This window comes from Balaenoptera acutorostrata, chromosome 11, assembly GCF_949987535.1.
Source record: "Balaenoptera acutorostrata chromosome 11, mBalAcu1.1, whole genome shotgun sequence".
Taxonomy (NCBI): Eukaryota; Metazoa; Chordata; class Mammalia; order Artiodactyla; family Balaenopteridae; genus Balaenoptera; species Balaenoptera acutorostrata.
This window is the reverse complement of record NC_080074.1, coordinates 92,542,444-92,559,242: the sequence shown is the minus strand read 5'-3', so window position 1 is coordinate 92,559,242 and position 16,799 is coordinate 92,542,444.

The window sequence follows — 16,799 nt, the reverse complement described above, 5'->3', positions numbered from 1 at the left end:
TCTTAAACTTAGAGTTGATTCAGTATATTATATTCTATATTGCCCCTTCTGTTAATAACCTATTTTCAAGAGCAAACTTTTAGTCATAATAAAATTTTCATGCCCATCAATGATTACTTTCTATTATATCTACTTTATTTACCAAACTCAGCTGAATTACCTGAAGATCATCAATAGAAAATAAAGTTTTAAGTTGATAAGAGCATATTTCTTACTCATTTCAGTGTCTTAACAAGGGGTTACGGGTATCTTCTATAAGACATCAACATTTTATTTGTTTTCTCAAATTATATTAAAAGGATGCTTCTGTTTAACCATTTCTTGTTTTATCATGTCATTTATGGGCTTTTGCAGGGCTTTTTGAGGATAAATCTATGCATATCTAACATTCTCCACAGCTCTGAATTTCTTATACTCAAATTACAAATAAAAATATAAACAAAGTGTGAATCCTCACCCAAGTCATCAAGGGTAAAATAGAGTCCCAATTTAGTTAGGGCTCTACCTCAAGTACATAGAGACAAGTCTTCAGTTCATGGTTAAATCACATATTTCAAAGTGAGTAGAAAATGAAATAAACAGTCCCATATTTGAATGATAAAAGTCTGAAACTTGCTCAAATTCCCTTGTAAACCAGGCTGTGTAATCTCATGATGTTTCTGGAGGTTTAAAAACAAGAAAGAGCCATTGTATCATAATATTGTCTATGTTTCTTTCAGGTTCTAATTTTTTAAATTGAAGTCTTAAGACAAGGTTGGATGTTTAAAATGAAAGTGTTTGCATCACTTAAAATTCTATGGTTCTTCCTTTTCTTATAGTGTTTAGTGTCACGTAGGCAAACCCTGTCCCAATTACACAAGAACAGATTTGTCATTCCTAGTGTCTGAAATAGCTCAGAATAAAATTGGAGAGAGAAGGTGTATACACTTGTATTTATGTGGGATTAGAAATGCCAAATAGAACTGTACACATACACTTCATAGGAATCTTAATAGGAAAGTGATCATTTTAGAAACTCATCCTGAGCTTATTTCTCCATTTACATATTTGTTTATTTTAAAACTCAATTAAAGAAAGCTAAGGAAACATTTAGCTCACTGATATTTTGAAATAAGCTAACATCTTATTTGGGTATCCAATACCACAGTGCAGGGATATTTGAAAATGTCAAGAAAAAAATAAAACATTACTGTTTTTCTCAATCCCTCCCTCTTTTTTTTCTCCCCTCTGCTACACTGTGCTAGGTATAGATGTCCTATTTAATCCCTGACTGAGAAATGTAAAATGTCATACTATTAAGTTAAAATGGTAAAAATTGTGCCCTTTTGAGTACCATTCTATTGACCAAACCCTGCATCAGACATGAATGTGAAAATAGGGGGGAAAGATGCTACATTTCTATATTACAATTGTTAGACTTAGAAATCTATACCTTGATAAGACAGAATGAGAGAGAGAGAGAGAGAGAGAGAGAGAGAGGGAGAGAAACAATGAGAATTGGAATCATTAAGCATACAGGCATATACTACTATATATAAAATAGATAACTAATAAGGACCGACGGTATTGCACAGGGAACTCTACTCAACACTCTGTAATGACCTATATAGGAATGGAATCTAGAAAAGGGTGGATATATGTGTATGTATAACTGATTCACTTTGCTATACAGCAGAAACTAGCACAACATTGTAAATCAACTATACTCCAATAAAAATTAATTTAAAAAAAGAAGGTAGGCAGAAAGGTAGCCTAAAAGTAGAGTTCTTTTTGATTCTCTTGATACTCAAAGAAAAGTTGGCCCAATTATCAATGATCTCAACTTGATACTTTCTTCAGAACATATGCTCTACCCCTCCATAGCTATTAAAAAGATTAACAGTCACGATCACAGCACTTGAAAAGAACAATGCAAGTTCATTTTGGCTAATCAGATATCTTAAAATAGACCATCATAAAAATCACTCCAGAAAGATGAGAATCTATTTTTAAATGCTTCCAGAAAAAAAAAAGCAGTTTATCTTCCTCAGTTTATCAGTCCTGACCACGAAAAAAAGGCTGCCTAATTCTAAATCTAATTTTAAATTCTGTTATTTAATCATACACTTCTATGCTGAATATTAGTAAAAATGTGAACTTACTTCTCTCAAACTTTAGAAGTTTTCTTTCAGCTTCTCTTTTTTTAGTGCACTTACTCAAAGCATGGTTCTTGGACAATTTGTATCAGAATCACCTCATACATTCTTTAAAAATGCAGATACCTACCTGCAGATCAGAATATTTGGACATGATAACAGAAAATCTACTTTTGTAATTTAATTTCACTTTTTAACAAATGTTAATGATCTAATAGTAACTAATGTCGAGAACCCTTTTGACCTAACACTTTCATTATCATAATTATAATTCTACCTTAAATTCTCATCTGATTACTCACCTCCATAAACAATTCATCATATTCTTATGATATCAACATAGACTTAGAATTTTGTCACAATTGATCAAAATAGTCATTCCCCCTAAGAATCTCTAAAGTCTTTCAAAAAATCCAACACATATCTATTGAGCACTTTTTCTACTGTTCTATATTTTAGGGTAACAGCAGTAAAACACATAAAAAAATAATAACCAATGTCCTTGTGGAGCTTACTTTCTACTAAGGAAGGGTACAGACAATAAGTAAAACAAATAACCCAAATATATTAAGAAGATAATACACACTAAGGAGAGTGGAAGTGTCAGAAGGGGATTGTGATTTTAAATAGGGCACTCAGTGAGTAAATATGTTCAGATTTTTGAGTAAAAATTTAAATGAGATGAGGTGAAGGAGGAAATCAAGCAGATGTCTGGAAAGACCACCCATAACAGGGAAAAAAGCAATTACAATGGCTCTCGGTCAGAAGTACAGCTGATGTACTTGAGAAATCACAGAAAAGGAACTGAGATTGGATAGAACTGAACAAGAGAGAAGTCGGAGGTGACAATGGATATGTAGAGAGAAGACCTTGGATGAGATGCAGAGCCGCTGGAGGATTTTAAGCAAAATAAGGACCTGGTTTGACCAAGTTTGAAAGAATTCCTCTCTCTGCTCTGTGGAGAACATATTGCAGAAGGAGCAAGGATGAAAGCAGGGAAACCAGATAGAAATTATTGCAATAATATCAGAGAGAGTTGACAATGCCTTGGACCAGGGTGAAAGTCATGATTGGGGATTGGATTCTGGATATATTCTAAAGATACATTCAATAGTATTTTCTTATTTTTTGGATATGGAGAATGAGAATGAAGAGTCATGATTCCTTTGAGGTATTTTTGGCTTCAATAACTGGAACTGTGGAGTATGCATTGAGTCAAGAAACACTACAGGTGGAGAAAGTTTGGAGGGATCAAAAGATTGATTTTCAGCATTGTAAGTCTGGGAGATAATCAAGTGGAAATATCAAGTAAATAAAGGGGTCTTTTGTTCAAGGGAGAAAATCAGGCTGGATCATATGATGGGATTTAAAAGCACCAGATTGAATGAAGTCACATTGGGAGAGAAGTAACCTAAGGAAATTCTCTGGGGGACTCCATTTAAGAGATCTGGTGCTGGGACTTCCCTCGTGACACAGTGGATAAGAATCCGCCTGTCTGGCTTCCCTGGTGGCGCAGTGGTTGAGAATCTGCCTGCCAATGCAGGGGACACGAGTTCGAGCCCTGGCCTGGGAAGATCCCACATGCCGCGGAGCAACTAGACCCGTGAGCCACAACTACTGAGCCTGAGCGTCTGGAGCCTGTGCTCCACAACAAGAGAGGCCGCGATAGTGAGAGGCCCGCGCACCGCAATGAAGAGTGGCCCCCGCTTGCCGCAACTAGAGAGAGCCCTCACACAGAAACGAAGACCCAACACAGCCAAAAATTAATTAATTAATTAATTAATTAAAAAAAAAAAGAATCCGCCTGCCAATGCAGGGGACACAGTTTTGAGCCCTGGTACGGGAAGATCCCACATGCCATGGAGCAACTAAGCCCGTGCGCCACAACTACTGAGCCTGTGCTCTAGGGCCCGCGAACCACAACTACTGAAGCCCGCGCGCCTAGAGCCTATGCTCCGCAACAAGAGAAGCCCCCGCTCGCCGCAACTAGAGAAAGCCTGAGCACAGCAACAAAGACTCAACGCAGCCAAAAAAAAAACACAGAGGTCTGGTGCCAAAGCAGGGAGTGGGGGCTCTCATCCATGATTTCAAATGTTATCTGCAGGTCAAGTTAGGAGATAGAGTGAGAATTCACCATTAGATGTATCAACATAGAAGAATTGTTGACATTGGTGCAAGCAGTTTTAGTAAAGTGGAGGATGAGAGGCAATAACCAGATTAGAGTGGATTTAGGATACAATGGAAAGAGAAATTTATACCTCTCAAATATATACACTTGTCATGCTCAGTTTTGCCCTTTCCATGTCATTTAATGAACAGCTTATATATTTTCCATTTTTTTCTCCAACCAATTAGATCCCTTTTAATTGATGGATTAAACATAAATATACACTTTTAAATGTTTCTTTTTTATTGTTGATTCACAACAACAATATTAGCAACAATTAGCAACATTGTCATTATTGGGAACTTTGATAAAATCTATCCTACCTCTCATAACAAGAAAGGATTTTTCCGAATTCTATCCAGGTAGTTGGATGAATTCCTATTTGCAAACAATATATGTTTTTTAATTAGGATGACGTGTCAACAGATTTATGGCAACAAATCTTACCTATTTCCCTTTAACTCAATTGAATTTTTCAGTTCTTATAACAACCAAATGCAAAATGTACAAAACTAAGCACAACATTATCTACCACAAACCATCTTGTCTCAGCTCACCTGATGCTATTAACAGCAATATTGTCACACTTAAAAAAGCTTAAGTATCTGAGGACTATTTAAGTTGGATAAAACAAGACAAACTGCTTTAGTGGATCCTCAAACTATATATGAATAACAACATATAGCAATAGCATGTTATTATATCAATGCCGTATATTAATTCTACTTTTAGAAAAGCAGTAACTAACCATCTTAGAATTATTCACATCCTAAATGGTTAAACTATATTTAAAGGAGCAAAGACACAAACTCTTAGCAATCCAGAATTCTCTGCTCTATAGAACAAAATACTTTCAAGTATTATCTTCCACCAAACTACAGATTAAAATTTGCTAGTAACTTAAATAATAAAATGCAATTCAAATATTCAGAGACACGTCCACATTTATTATTTCAACTGTTTAATTTTCCTCCGGGTGCGTGTATTAATTAATTAATGTGCTGGCCTTCCTATGTGATGACTTGCTTAGAAAGGTAGAATTATTAATAAAGAAAATTTTTCTTGCTTTAGCATATTTAGGGCAAAGACCAAATGCTCGAGATATTTAAACTTATTTTAGCTTATGACAAGCTTAAAACGAGCAGGAAATGTGTCCCAGATACACTCTATAAGATAAAAATTGAGAAAGCAGTGACATAAAAGCTGGGCAAGAAAGAAAAAATGCACACACACAAAAATAATTCTTACAAGTCCAGTTCTTTTAAACACTAAGAAAACGAAAGAGAAAAGCACCATAATAATGATAATGATAAGTCGAGTAGAATCAAAATTTCAGAATGAATATAAAGGACACAAAGTCATCTAAAAAAAGGAAAAGTTGTTTTAATCCAAAAACTGTTACTGGAATCCAAAAGAATCTCAGCCCTCATTAAAAACAAATACATTAGCAAAAATTTTGGAAGGGGGGGAGCATGCTTTAGTAATCTATATTAACTACTAATTTTTACATACTGTCCTCACGAATTAAAATAAGGCTTATTTGAAAAAGTCTGCAACATATGGTTCAGGGTAACCCATACCTTCTGTTGTTCAACATCTCAACTCTGTAAGAACATTCTTTGCCATACAGATATAAACAGGGTCAGTTTATCCATTAGGCACTGTAAGCATAGTAGGTCAAAGAAAACATTATAAAACAATATTAATATATTATTACATCAATCCTTTCATAAAACATAATTTTGAATTGTGTTTAATAGAAGAAGGGACCCACAAATGTAAAAAAGTGTCTAGGGCCTACAAAAATCATAATGTGACCCTGGAATGTGAACCAAATCAGTCAAATCAAGTCCCATATTTATTCTATTACCAGATGGTGAGAAATTTCCTCCTTCCTTTTACTGAAAGTGAGGTTAAGCTCCTTTGCCTTTGAGTTCCTAAGGAAAACAAAAGGTAAGAAAAGACTTTGAATATGATTATATTACTTATATTTTGTCTCATTCAGAATGCTTTTTTATCTACTTTTGGTCTTTAGACATAGGTACTTTACCTTGAAAGTTATGAGTAGAAAAATTGATCCCCTCTGTGGTAGAGAGTATATTGCTCAGAAGCAATGTGGAATAGGCAATGATCACATGCTTTGGACTCATATGAGATATCTCAGCTCTGGTGATTTTAGGTTTGTATGTTTGGGCAATTTTCTTTCCTTTTTAAAAATTTTTATTGAAACATAGTTGACATACAATATTATGTTAGTTTCAGGTACACTACATTTTAATTTGACATTTATATACATAATGAAATGATCACCGCAATAAGCCAATAACCACCTGTCCCCATACAAAGTTATTATAATATCATTGACCATATTCCTTATGTTGTATATTACATCCTTGTGACTTATTTATTATATAACTGGAGGTTTGAACCTCTTAATCCTCTATACCTATTTTGCCCACCCTACCCTCCCTTTTGGCAACCACCCATTTGTTCTCTGTATCTGAGTCTGTTTTTCTTTTTGTTTGCTTGTTTGTGTGTTTTGTTTTTTAGATTCCACACATAAATGAGATCATGTCGTATTTGGCAATTTTCATAACATTTCTATACTACCTTCCTTCTGTATGTAAAAAATGAGTATCATGACATATAGCAGGATGGCTATGATATTTCACTGGCAACCCCCAAACTCAAACAGTCTTTCTTCAATGCCCACATAGCAGAAAATGCCACCAATATTCACCAATCTGCTCAGAACAGAAACACTTGGCCTGAACCATGAACCCTATCTTTCACATCCTGGTTTGGTCCACCACCATTTTCATCAGCTCAACTTGTCTATACCACCGATATCTCTCTTCTAGACCATATCATTAGCCTTCAAATTGTTCACCTTCTGTGACTCTTTTTATCTGACTATCTGTATATCACATAGAGGCTAGAGTTGTCTTTTTAAATTAGAAATCAAATTATTACATCACCAATGCTTCCAACAGACTATGCAACATCTCTATTAAACTATGACCTTCAAGCACTCTTTGATATGGCCCCTTTCTATCTCTCTGACTTCATTTCCTACTTTTCTAGCTACAATGGGTTTTTAGTCTTTTATTTAAAATAAACTTTAATTTTAAAATAGTTTTAGATTTTCAGAAAAGGTGTGAAAATTTTCCATATATCCCATAACTAGTTCCTCTATTACTGACATTTTACATTAGTATGAAATACTTGTCACAATCAATGAACCAATATTGGTATATTACTATTAAGTAAAGTCAATAATTTATTAAGATAGCTTAAATTTTTACTTAATTTCTTTCTTCTACCCCAGAATATCATCTATATTACATTTAGTTGTTACAACTCCTTCAGCATCTCATGGTGTGACAGTTCTCAGACTTAAATGACCTTAATGGTTGTGAGAATGATTGGTAAGGTATACTGCAGAATGTCCCTCAATTGGAAATTTTCTGATATTTTTCTCATGACCACACTGGAGTTAATGGATTTTGAGAGAAAGACTGCAGAGGTAGTATGTCTTTCTCATCACATCATGACACGTCAATGGGATGTAATATCAACACAGTTTAACCACTGTTGATGCTAGTCTTAATCACCTTGCTAAGCTTGTGTTTGTCAGTTTTCTCTGCTGCAATATTACACTCCCCCCACTTTTCCATACTGTGTTCTTAGGCAGCAAGTCATAATGTGCATTCCACACTTAAGGAATTTAGGGACTTATGCTCTACTTTGAGAGTGGAGTATCTCCATAAATTACTTGGAATTCTTTTCAATGGGATATTTGTCTATTCTCCCCCCATTTCTTTATTCATTCATTTATAATAGTGTGGATTCATAGAAATTTAATTTATATTTGGGGTTATAATTCAGTACTATTTTATTTTGTTGCTCATATAGTTCCACCTTTACCTACTGGAGGCTCTTCAGGGCAGTCCTGTGTCCGCTTGACATACCCCCATCATTTTTTTGTATTGTTTCGTATTTTTTTGTTAACACTTCTTTACTTTCTGGCATATAAGATGCTCTAGGCTCATTTTGTGTACTCCCAGCTCCAATCCTAGAGTTGGCCATTTTTCTAAGGAGTTCTTGTTACTCTTACTGGAGACTGGTATTGGAAACCAAGATCTGGGCATTAGGCATGCTCATTGCTACAAGGGTGTCATTACTACCATGTTTTCTCAACCTACAGAACAATGCCATCCATATATATTAATATGCTAACTCATGTTTGTACATGTAGTTATATATTTCTCTATGTATCTACATATAGAGGGAAATGAGTATCATGATAAAATAAATATAAATCCATGCTGATGTCTCCAATTCTAGACCACTTGGATTCTAGCCTTCTCCCCTTGCATGTCTGTGACCTGCCACTACAACAGTGAGAAACTGGGCTCCATGATCCACCATTCATTAATTTAATTGTTTAATTCCAGTGTACAATTTCAGTGGTTCCAGAATTGTTAACTGATATCCCCTTGGGTAGCAACTTTATCAACTAAAGTGTTATGTCCAATTCCTTTTGCCTTCAGTTTTACAGACTACTCATTTCAAAAGTTACTTAGGTTAGCACCCTTTTCTCGCAACACTTACAGGGAGGTTATTTCACATGTTTGTTACGTATTTTATCACAGTCTTTATTCCTCCTGGCATTCCTGACTTCCTAAATAATTTTTTTTTAATTTGCATACATTAAGGTTGACTGTGTTATAAATTTCCTGGTGTTTGACTAGTTTTGTATCTATATCATTATAGTCACATATAGAGTAGTTTCACCACCCTAAAAATTTCCCCTACTTTACCTACTTAACCCTTTCTTCTCCCTCAAATTCCTGGCAACTACTCATCTGTTTACTGTCTCTATATTTTTGCCTCTGTCAAAATTTCATCCTTGTTTTTTGCTTAGCTTGATAGTCCATTTGTTTTTATGACTAAATAGTATGCTATTGTATGGATGTACCACAGTTTATCCATTCACCTATTTATCAATTTACTTATTGAAAAACATTTTGATTGCTTCCAGTTTTGGGCCATTATGAATAAAGGTGCTATAAACATTCATGTGCAGGTTTTGAATGAACATAAGTTTTAAATTCAAATGGTTAAAAACCATAGAACATTAGCACTTGATCATATGATAAGACTTGATTTAGTATTATAAGAAATTGCCAGTTGTCTTCTAAAATGGATATACCATTTTTCATTTCCATCAACAATGAAATTCCCACCAGAAATGAAAGTTCCTATTGTTCTACATATCATCAGCATTTGGTTTTGTCAGTATTTTGGATTTTAGCCATTCTAACCTGTGTTGTAATATCTCATTTTGTTTTAATTTACATTAAAGTATGTTGAGCATCTTGTCACATACTTATTTGCTGTCTGTATATCTTCTTTGGCAAGGTGTCTGTTGAGATCTTTTGCCGATTTTTAAAATTTTGTTGGTTTTTTTCTTATTGTTGAGTTTTGACAATTCTTTGTATATTTGTATTCGAGTTTGTTATCAGATATGTGTTTAAAAAAGATTTCCTCCCAGTCTCTTCATTCTTTTGACAGTGTTCTTCACAGAAGAGAAATTTATAATTTTAAAATCCAACTTATCTATTTTATTTAAATCCATGAACAATACCTTCGGTATTGTATCAAAAACTCAACATTTAACCCACAGTTACCTAAATGTTCTCCTGTGTCTCCTTCTAGAAGTTTTATAATTTTGCATTTTACATTTCTGTCTATGATATATTTTGTGTTAAATTTGTAAAGGTGTAAGGTCTATGCCTAAGTTCATAGTTATTTTGTTGCTGTCGTTGTTGTTGTATGTTGATATCCAAATGTTCCAGCACCATTTTTGAAAAGACTAGATTTTCTTCACTGAATTGCCTTAACAAGTTTATTAAAAAAAATTATATTTGTGTTCCATCATCTAGGCTCTCTATTCTGTTCCATTGATCTACATCTTTATTCTTTTGCTGATGCACAATCTCTTATTTTCTGTAGCTTTGTACTAAATCTTAAAAACTCATAATGGGAGCCCTCCAGTTTGGTTCTTCATCTTCAGTACTGTGATGCCTATTCTAGATTCTTTGCCTTTCCATTAAAATTTAAAATCAGTATTTTGAAACCACAAAATAACTTGCTAGGATTTTGATTGGGGTTGCATTGAATTAATAAATAAAGTTGAGCAGGATTGACATCTTAATTATATTGATACTACCAATATATAATAATGGGATCTCTCTCCATTTATTTAGATCTTCTTGGATTTCTTTCATCATTGTTCTTTAGTTTAGGCATAGAATTCCTCTTCCTATTTGGTTATTTACATCCAAATAATTTTTTTTACAAGGCCAGGGGAGAGGCTATTGTAAATGGTGGGTTTTTTAAAATTTCAAATTCCAATTACTTATTGATGTATATATGAAAGCAATTGACTTTAATATATTGCTCTTGCATTATATATTAACCTTGTTAAATAATTGCTTATCTTTTGCAGAAGTTTAATTTTAGATTCTTTCTGCTTTTCTAGTACATAATTTGATGCTATAAATTCCCATGAAGAACTGTTTTAAGCAATTTTTCTTTACCCAAGATATTTTGAAAAATAGTGTTTTCATTTAAAATTAGTTCAGAATTTTTGTAAAATTTCTCCTCATACTTCTTCACCTTGTGAATTATTTAGAAGTGCATTGTTAATTTACAAATATTTGGGGATTATCCTGACTTTTTTCAACTAATTGATTTGTAGTTATTTCCATTGTGGTCCAAGAACATATTTTGTATATGTATTTTTTAAGTTATAAAAGTGTATTTTACATCTCAAAATGAGATCTATCTTGGTTAATATTCCACGTTAGCCTGAGAAGATTGTGTGCTCTGCTGTTGTTAAATGCAGTATTCTAAAAATGTTCATTAGATTGATAGAGCTGTTAAGGACATCTATATTCTTACTGATTTCTCCCTGTCTGATCTATCAATTACTGACAGAAAGGCATTGAATTTCCCAACAATGATAGTGGATTTGATAATTTCTCCTTTCAGTTCTATCAGTTTTGCCTCATAATTTTGACACTTTTGTTTAGGTACATACACATTTAGGATTGTTATGTCCTCTTGGAAAATTATCCCTTCATCATTAGGTAATGACTGTCTTTATGCCCAATAATCTTGCATGTTCTGAAGTATGATGTTAGTATAGGTATCCTGGGTTTCTCTTGATTAGTGTTAATGTGGCATATCTTTCATTCCTTTACTTTTAACCTATCTGGGTATATATAAAGTGGGTTTCTACAGACAACACATAGGATCTAACATACTGTTTTATCCAATCTGACAATACCTTTCTTTTCATTGGTGTATTTAGGCATATCTGGATATATATCTAACATGCTTTTGAAATTTTTCTATTCATTGTGTATGTTCTTTGATCCTCTTTTTCCATTCATTTTCTGCCTTCATTGGTTACAATTGTACCTTTGATATTATTTAATTTTATCTCTGCTACTAGAAGAGATATAATGTATTATAATGTATTACTTTGTTATACTTATTTGTAAAATGTTTTTACTTCTTTATAAAATGCTGTTATCTTATGCTTGAATAGTATACAGATTAAAAACATTAAGACAACCCTGCATTAACTTTTAAAATTGAGTTTTCTTTGTGTTAAAATTTAACCTTGATTTAAGGTCCTAGATTTCAAAGACATAATTTTGCAAGACTGACCAAATTAAGTTAGGAATGTGAGGACCTAGAAATAGACTATGAACGCATGATTTGATGCCAAGTTATGTGGTAAATTTAGTTTTGGCAGCATGGGAAGTATTTTTCCCTCGTGGCTCCACCTACACTTGCCTTCTCCCATCCCTCAATATCAATTATCTTGACCTAAACTGAACATCTACAGTTTTAAGACAAATCCTTACAAGGTAATTTTGATGAAGAAACGATGTATATTTGTTACATGAGTAGACTGGTCAAACCATATGTGCAGCATCTTTATTTTCTAAGAACACAATATTTTAATTGACAAAACATAATCAGTCACGAGAGGACACAGGATATCCCCTTTTATGTCTTAGGATTGCTTTGATGACCTTTGTTGAACTTGTGCTCTTAGGAGAATTTAAATAATATTCTTTTTTAGACTTATGCCTATATTTGGAGTTAGAGCGTGTGCACACACACACACAAACCCCTTAAATCTGTGTGGTTAATGCTCACTCTGTATCTGTGTGTATGTTTGTACAGATGTGTATATCTGTGTGTTGGGCAGCGAGGGGTGTGTGTAAAGGGATAGGGTTGGTCCTAATGAGAGAGAAATTGGAAATATAAAATTCAAAAATCAAGATTATGTCAATCACATTTCCCTCCTCCATAATCATCCCTCCACCGCAAGTCTCACAAACCCACATGACCTTCACTTTCGATTCTAAATGCATTTACGAGTATTACCCTAATGAAACAGGATTGCCTCTCTGGCCTCAGCTTCCAAATACATAAAATGGAACAGGAGCAGTTATCTATACGGTTCATTTCAATTATGAAAGTTACTTTTCTATGATTTTTTGAGTGATTTATTTGAGTCTATAATACAGAAAATAATTCATCTAAATATAGTATACTGATTCGCAAGTACATTTTGGGTTTAAATATACATGCATTTCTAGATACTTTTTATGTGAAAATATAACTAAATAAAAGTGTGGGGAAAAAGAGGTGAAATAATTTACAAACTTCTGAAAATACATTGCAGATTTTTAATTACACATCTTCTGATTTTTATATTATATTGAATAGTTTCAAGAATGAAATATCTTTTATTTCTCTTGATCAAAACAATATATAGGGCTTCCCTGGTGGTGCAGTGGTTGAGAATCTGCCTGCCAATGCAGGGCACACGGGTTCGAGCCCTGGTCTGGGAGGATCCCACATGCCGCGGAGCAACTAGGCCCGTGAGCCACAACTACTGAGCCTGCGCGTCTGGAGCCTGTGCTCCACAACAAGAGAGGCCGCAATAGTGAGAGGCCCGCGCACCGCGATGAGTGGTCCCCGCTTGCCGCAGCTAGAGAAAGCCCTCGCACAGAAACGAAGACCCAACACAGCCATAAATTAATTAATTAATTAATTAAATTTTAAAAATATATCTATATATAAAACCATTAGAAAAAGTCAGAAAATATTGAAAGTATTCATAAATCTAGAATATATATTTATACATATTGATATTTATGTATATATGTATCTTGTGCATATTTATGTGTATACAAACCTATACATGTATATTGACATACACATTCACACATGTATATATGCATGAATATATTCATATGCATATATATTTATATGTCCATATAATATATGATAAAATAAATATTATAAAAACTTAATTATTTTTTCCACTGGTCTTTTCACTAACATTATGAACACTTTTCTTTAAATATACACTCTGCATCATCATTTCTAAGGGCTGCATAGTATTTTGCTAAGTGGTATACTGTTTTTTTTATATGTGGTCCCCTATATTAGGGCACTTAATTTTTATACAATTGTTTCCTACTAAAATAATATATTTTAGTAATTACATATGCTATAGCCATATAATTATTTCCTAAGAATAAACTATAAGAGAATTTTTGGTCTCATGGTATGTTCATTTTTAATACTTAAAGATTGTACCAATGCTACTCAAAGGTACAGATTGTTCAATTTTAATTACACTTGATATTTGTTTGTGAATATACATTTATTAAAAATGTTGAACTTAAGTTTTTTCAATTTGAATAGAGTCTCAACCTAGTTTGAACATATATTTCCTTTTTGTGGAAAATAACAAATTGTAAAACCCTGATTATTTGAAAATACATACATCTCCAAAATCTCAAGTAACACTCATAATGTATATTTTACTTATTTAAAGTACAAATAGCGAGATCCTACAGGGCTTCTAAATACTGTATACACAACAACAGTGTTACTTTGGGTCGTGTCTGCTGAGTGGTTAGCTATGTTCAATCTGTAGCTCAGTTGGTTTTCCATCTCACAGCCTGTCAACAAAGCATTTCAATCTTGGGTCTCAATAAAATGATAGATTATTAACTCTCACAGGTCCATTGGATTACTCTAAAAACCAAAAATATTAAGTCTAGAAAAACCAGGCTACATTGTTTAGAAATATTTTGTTTCCCTTTAACTTATTACTATCAAAATAGGCAAATAATAGAAAAATATTATTTAAATATTAGAAAAATGGACTGTTTTTTATTTCTGAATAATTACTTTCTGACAGAAATAAATGTGAGGATTCTCAAATCGCCAAGAATAAAAACGATGTTTGAGATGTAGAATTGATGAATATTGCAATTACCTGAAAATCTAGAGTATTTTTAAAAATTTAATTATTAAAAAAAAACATTTTTCTGACATCAGGAAGCTTTAATAAGGAATATCATCTTTTCTAATTGAATTCCTTTTCTAAAACCTCAGCATCTTGAATCATAAAATACAGCACTACATTTCATAAAGGTTACATTTGTTTTCACATCTGGAAAAGAATTAAATCAATAGGTATATTTGGAAGAACAAAAGTTGGATAGTATATTCCACTGGGTGAAGAAAAAGAAGATACCGCAAGGTAAAAGTAGATGTTAACAGACTAATGATCATTTTTTAATAACAGAGGGACCTTTCTGTGAAAAAAATACCAATATATATTTTTCACTGCTGTCTTCTCTTTCAGCTAACCTTTGAATGAGAGAAACTTCTGCTGATGTCAAATGACCACAAGGATATTAACAACTGGACTTGGAGCCTGTCGGCTTCTGTTGGGTATATCTCCTTTACCAAGCTGGCTCTCTTCACTACTGCCACTGACCTTGCAAACAGCTCCGACAAAGGTCGGAATGGATTCATTGATCAGCTAGACCAAGCATATGACAGTCTGTGCCTTAATTGAATCCCAAAAGGAGGCAGACTGGGTTTTTATTACAGAGGCCAGCCGATAGCACTCATTAAAAGCTCCACAGACTGTGTGGTTTACTAATTAGTTTATTATACAGACACCTTGACGATGGGCAAAGTTGTCATTTTGCCCTTTATCGCACAGGGGATGTTGTTAAAAGTTTAATCAGCTAACACTGACCAACTTAGCTTGGCAGGCTGTGGATGGTCATTACTGAGGTCACCCCTGCTGTAGCAATTCTGACAGGGTCACAGCATGAACTTACAATAAAGAGAGTGTTACATAAGGTAAGAGAGCACCTGAAAGGGACCCCAGAAAAGAGATGTGCTCTGCAGGGAGTAGGAAACAGATGGGCTGTTAGGACAAGTGAATCCTTTTAAAGTTTATCTTTGCCTGCCCTGTTTAACATATGCTTTCTGAAAAGATGGGGCATATAACAATCACTTTGATATGTTTATCAAAAATAAATTGGTAACAGGTTTGGGGGGGGCAAATATAGGGGCACCTGATTAAGAATTATTTCTCTGTGTTTTATTTAAATTTTCCATAGTTCCAGGGAAGAAAGCAAGATATTTCATACTGCTTAAACTTGCCCTAGATAGACCAAAGAAAAAGTCTTATTATAATCTAGTACTATTTTTCTTTTACTCAGAAGATCATTTTGAGCACTGCCCAACTGTATAAGAAAATTCTCTAATTTATCAACTTTGTCTCATTTATTTCAGAAGTTCTTATTTTTCTAATGGGCTGATTTCTAAAATGTATATCTAAGAAAAATTTACTTTGTGTGACTAAGCAAGATTACACAGTGAATGAAGTATAAGTGAAACCACCTTATGAATTTGGTGAAGACTTATTAGAGGAATATAATACAATTTCAAGTTAAAAAGTATTGAGAAATTTGAAATATAGGAAATGTATAAATAAATATATAAAATATTATTTTTATGTCCACTTTTTGACTCCCATAATGATCCTGTTCTGTGTTCTCAGTAGAATTGGCCATGCAGTCAATCTAATTCAATTATTAAATTAGCCTCCATAACATTTTTCAACCCATAGTTTTGATTTTTGGTTCATAATCATAATAAAATTATACTATAGAAAGTAACTGTTTATGCATTTTAATAGTAAATGTCAGCTCTCTGGATGATCTACTAAGATGCAGACAACCAGTTTAGAAACTAGTATCTACATGTTCTCTATGTCTTGTCCTAAGATATTCAAATCTCTAAAGATCTGCATGAACCTGAACTTCAGACCCAGATTATACAATATATGAATTGTGCTGATCCGGACGTGATCCTTTGAAACTGAAGCTTTTCCTAGCATATAATCTTATTTTTTTTAGCAACAGTTATCATATCTGTAATATTATCTGAAGGTTTTGTGATAGTAAATCCATATGGGTTAAATGAGATAAGAATGTGTTCAGGCTGCACATTTATTTTTGATACAACAAATTTTAGTTTGACTCTGTCATGAAAAATATATGCAACGCTGAAAGCATCTACCCTGG